Here is a 6,000-nt window from a genome sequence, read left to right on the forward strand (position 1 = left end):
AATTGAAAAAAAAAGAGCTATTTTTGTTGTTGTTTTGTTTTTAAAGAAATAGAAGCAATGCTACCACAACAAATCAATTTTTAACTTTAGCGTATAACTTATATTTATCTCTTGCGTAGATGAATTCATATATAATATTATGGTTTGTTCCTTCCGTGAGAAAAAATCGATGGCAAATAAGCATCGCTTACAAGATTTTCGGTCTTGAGTGGTGTTTTTTTTTTTCTCTCTTTGCTTTAGGTCTAAGTAAAAGGTCTTTAGTTTTTTCCTATTCCTTTATAGTATCGGAAATAAGCGTACGGTACCATTTTGAGATGAATAAGAAAATCATATTATTGGCCTTCAAAAATTGATAAAACTACGTTCTCTTCCGTTAGGATGGCGTGGGTCGTTACGAATTCGATCTATTATCTGATTATAATTTTATTTATGTGGATAATCTCTCAGGTGTCTCAGGAATGTGAGTAAAGATCATTATCTTTCTTTAATTATTGGTTTGTCAATTCAATTAATAGCCTATAGACAGGCGATTAATCTGTCGAATTTTATCTTAGCTTCGAAAAAAAGTCTATAGAGTGCCTCTCGCAACTCGGTTATGATGGATAACTTCATTTTGAATTTCTTCCATTTCTCCAGCTATCCGCAGCTTATTCTTCATTAGCTAAATATGAATGCGACCAGTTTTAGTGTAGCATTACAACAATATATAGACGAATGGATGTCTTCACAGTTTGCCATGATCGTGTTGTGGCGAAAATAAACCGTATTTCGAGCCCCCAAATTTCTTAAGTTCAAATTAATAATCATAGAACTAGCAATAGGAGATGAACTCTATATCGGACCATGAGAATGCACTGCAAAGACCTAAAATATTTGTAGGGAAAAATTGGGAAAAATTTCGTTTAATTAAAGTGAAGTCTTGCATGATTGTACCGGAGTAATAACTAGAACTAAGCAAGTATTATATATTGTTAAAGTCGCACGACGCTGATTATATACCTTGCACCATGTTGCTTTACAGTGGACTCCCACTTGTGAAACTGGATTCTTGCATCTCTGAAAAAAGTCGGAACTTCTAGATAGATAAACGTGGACCTTTTCGCCTCTTAGGAAATTCGAGCTTAAAAGTAACGATGGACTTTTTTTTATTTAATTACCAGCTTAGGGGACATTCAGTGTAAATGAGCCGTTCATTGTACGAATCGCTTAACATAAAACAAAAACATGTAAGAACATTTAGTCGGGCAAGGCTAACAATTAAATACCCCACACCACATTGTCTAACACAATTCTTATTTTCATTTCAGAGCACAAAAATTCAAGTGCGTATTTCTGGGGAATCGGGCCCGAAACCCAACCTAATGTAGTACATAGGTTTGTAATGTCTTTACATAGGTCAGGATCCAAAAATGGGCGTAGATGGTGCAAATTTTATAGAATTCATTTTTGTATGAAGTTACGGAAATACTGGGTTAATTTTCATTCCCACATATTAAAGCTTAGACTTTTCTGCCCTAAAAAACAAGAACTTTTATAAAAATCGTTAGGGTAGAATCTACAAACAGGCGTGGATGGTTCAAATTTGGTGCAATGAATTTCTTCTCTTAAATTACTATTATGGGTTAAGTTTCATCACCGCATATTAGAACTTAGACATTTCTACTCAAAAAATGGTCAATTTTCGTAAAAATTCTTATTAGGTTAGGATCAAAAAAATAGGCCGCAATGGTCCAAATTAGATACAGTCAATTATATAAGTATTAGAAATTTTGCTTTTTTGTCGCATGAACTTCAGTTCTCGTTATATAACAGGAGTTTCAAAAATTGACCCTTCCTATCCAAAGTTTTCGTACCAATTTAGAGTGCCCATACCGCTTTTGTCGAGAAATTTTGAAAACTACAATTTTTTTCTATATAACGACTTTTCAGAACAGGGAGTGGTCGAAGAAACGGACCGATTCAAACCATTTTCAATGGCATTCGTTCTTGGGTCAAAGCACGTCACTGCACCGAATTTCATCAAAATGTCTCAAAAATTGCGACCAGTAGTATGAACAAAAATCTAAGTGGACAGACATCGGACGAACAGACAGTCTTAAATCAATTTAGATTGCGATTCTGAATCGATCGATGGGTCCATACCAAGTCCTTCTGCGTATTACATACGCCTGCACTAACTTAATATACGCGGTGCCAAAAGTGGTGTAGGGTATAAAATAAAAAAATAGCGTAGGTTATAAAAAAAATAGATGGATAGGCAGAGGATGGTTTTAAGGCGTTTGTGTTTTCGAGAAATTTCGATACGCTAGCGCTCCTTAAAGACACATCGAAGTCGTAATTAAGTATCTGCCTACCAGGCAGAAGTCATTGCGATCGAATTCAAATTCAAAACGAATTATTTATTAACGATAACTAATCATATTTTAGTAGTTAATAAATCTTCAACGAAACGCCCTTTATTACAGGACTGGGTGGTTGGGGATTGCTAATGCGACTTATTAGAGAGACAAAGACTTATAAAACAAGTTTAATAGAAGTGTTTTTTAATATCATTAGAAACTTGTGGGTTATTTTCTCTGATGTCAACTGTAGATAGGCTCAACTCCTACAGTTTTCACAAAAACGAAAAAACAACAAAAAATTCCACTTATGACTGCCGGTCAGTTTTATTTCCCGCCTAAGGTATACTTTATATTAATAACATTCTCTTTCACCTAATGCCTTTTAACAATTTTTTTTTTGTCTTATTCTTATATTCGAATTAGAAGGCATGTTAAGTTTGTCAAATGATTTGTCTTAAGCAAAAATTACATAATGAAATCGAATAAATGAATACGCCATTGAGTCTAGTTCAAGTGTTTGCCGATTTTTCTATCCAATGAAATAATAAGGAAAACGATCTTAAAACATTAGAGAACACAAGGTTAACCTTGAATTCTGTCGCTCTACTATGGCCAGATTAGGTGCAGGAATTTGTCTTACTGTTTTATAGATAGATTCATTCATACCGAACCAAAAATCACTATTAACTGATGCGTAATCTTTTAGCAATAAGCTGACTCGGCCCGTTAACAAAACCAAAATAGATGAAAACCTGAAAATTTGTGAAATTTTTTTTTTTTTTACTTCTCACAGTTAGTGATAGGAAATTTAGCTCGGATAAGTAAAGAGCACTAGAACACTAGACACACAAATTTCCACAAGTTTCCATCGGACTTATGTAATTATAAAAAAAAAAAAAAAAAAAAAAAAAGGTGAAATTCCTTTTCAGTATGTAATTGTAATGGGCATCTAAAATTCGTTCCAAGGTGAATATCTTGTTGAATGTTCCGATTTGTGTTTTTATATAATTATAATTACGTTTACATGTCTGATTTTTCACTCCAACACATTATCGCATTTAATATAGGTTCCACTTGACAACTTTATTAAATCGTTAGTACATATCTTATGTAGTCTAACATAAGCTGACATTTTAACTAAATATGTATGAGTTAATATGTTAATATATATAATCGCTTTTTACATTATTCCGCTCTAGAAATTGTGAAATTAAAATTCTTTAGTAAAGCAAAGTTAGCACTTGGTAACCAAAATCGAACCCTTAATCATAAACATGTTATAAAGGCATTCGAATGTCAAGCTTGATACAAATATAGCTAAAAATATTGCATTAATTTATAGGCAGCTATTACATAAACATTACATTGATTTAATATGAATTAATATTGTCGCCCTCCATGCAAAGTCAATTATGATATCTATCTTCAACTATATATATGTTAAAAATTGTTTTTTTTTTTTTTTTTTTTTATAAATATATTAAAATATATTTTTTTTAAAAATTTTTTTTTTTTTTTTTTTTTTTTATAAATCATTTAATATAATTTTTATATATATATTTTTTTTTAATTATATGTTTTGCATAATGGCTTTAATGTACTCTAAAACCTTATAAGTGAATATAAAATATTATTAAGGAATTTATAATAAATATCATTATTTAATGATTTGCACTCGAGAACGCGATCATTTATAAAATAATATGTTCTTAAGTGCACCTCACCATTGCATTTGAAGGAGAGACTTACGTCACTTTCAAAATTCTCTACGCTATATATGCGTGTGCATGCATGTTTGTATGTATGTATATATTTGGGTTTTTCTTTTCTCATATATTCTGTATTTTTTTATTAAAAATCAAAAGTAAGCAATTAATTTTTTTTTTTTTTTTTTTTTTTTTTTCATGTACGATGCCGCTTGCAGCATCGGGTATATTAAGTTTAGACGGATGTAAGAAACATCCAAAAGGTTTTAAGATACATTCAACATTTATTCATACAAATTGATCCAGAATCATTTTCTGATTCTATTTAGGCTTGCATATTCGTCCGTCTGTCCGTCTGGAAGTATAATAAAATCTAACAAAAAACATAAATTTGCTATAATTGAGCCAGATCACTACACGTTTTGAACATTAGTGGAAAACATCCCTTTACAAAAAAAACAACATATAATTTTTTGTATGTTATCAAGGAAATAAACGAATAATCATCGTATTGGATGAAAGAGTGTACTGTGTTTAATGGCCGGCCCTGCCCAACTACACTATTTGTACTTGGTTATTTACCTTATTTTCGATATGCTTTAATGGCAAGTCAATCTTACATTTAACGAAAAAATTCTTCAATAGGCATCTAATCCAGGAAGGAGGCTTTCGCGAATCCATTTTTAGGTTCAGATCTATTTATAATCATTTGCAATTGCAATTCATTTTGGGGCAATCGAAAGATTTTCTCTACAATGGATTAACCTCGATTTGTGCAGCATCTGCGGAAGGACCACTGAAACGTTCCATCACATTTTACGTAAATGCACGACCAAGTGTTTAACGAATATTCTATAAGACTAGACGTAGCATACTGCTTCGAAACAGAAAAGGTGGCGGAATTCGCAAGATCCGTTAAAATTTGAGGGCTATGAGTTTCGGTGATGGTACCATTTTCCCAATACAATGGTAATAATGGTAATAATAGTAATAAAAACGCAAAAGATTTAAATAATATTTGCGTTTAATTTATTAGCTCGGTTCAAATTGATTATGGCCTGCATCTATTAACTTCACAATTAAAAGGTTTGACTTTATTTAACTCTCAATCGATGCGTATATATATATTTAGAATTTGTTACAAAGATTTGTCTCGACCTTCATTCAGTATCTAATATCGAATAATATCGGTGAGACGATAGCACCATTTATTAGCTGGATTAAGAAGGTCGCATCGCGACGGTAACATAAACCGGGAATGTCCACTTGATGCATCTACTCAGGAATAGCTAGGTTTACGGCATTATAGAATAGAGAATATTAGGCTTGTGATAGTGCCAGCAGTAAAATCAAACGTAATATGTAAAAGATGAAATTTAATCGGTACAATATTGACTTAGCCTGTACGCAATGAAAAGTGACAAACAAATTGCTGAGTGATACCGACTCTCAGGTAAACTAAAAGTTGAACAGCGATTTACAACTATCGTTGGGAAATTATCGAACCAAAGATTTAGGAGTATGGCTATATTGAAGTAAGTGTCGGTCAAAGAAATCATTGGAAAATCCACTAACTCTATCAGATGTTAAAGTGAGGACCATGCACCCTGAAGTATCGCTATAAGACGAAGTGACTACTTGCGGTAAATTAAAGTCTCCCAACACGGTAGATGAGGGCAGTATGCGTCTTATGAATACAAATATCCTCGTTTGAAAGAATACACGAACAAGTTATATATAAATGTTTATTATTAACGGGTGGCAATAAATTCAACGGAAAGACAATTGATGTGGTAATTAAAATACCGCCACCACCAGTACGATCTAATCGATCTGTACTGAAAATATGAAAACTGTTGAGAAAAAGCTTCGACCTATGGTGTTTCGGCATAAGGCAAGTGGATCAAATTTTTGAGTTTAGACCCCAAATAATTTGGTCCATGATAGTTAGT

Source organism: Glossina fuscipes, unplaced genomic scaffold (assembly GCF_014805625.2).
Source record: "Glossina fuscipes isolate IAEA_lab_2018 unplaced genomic scaffold, Yale_Gfus_2 1, whole genome shotgun sequence".
Lineage (NCBI taxonomy): Eukaryota > Metazoa > Arthropoda > Insecta > Diptera > Glossinidae > Glossina > Glossina fuscipes.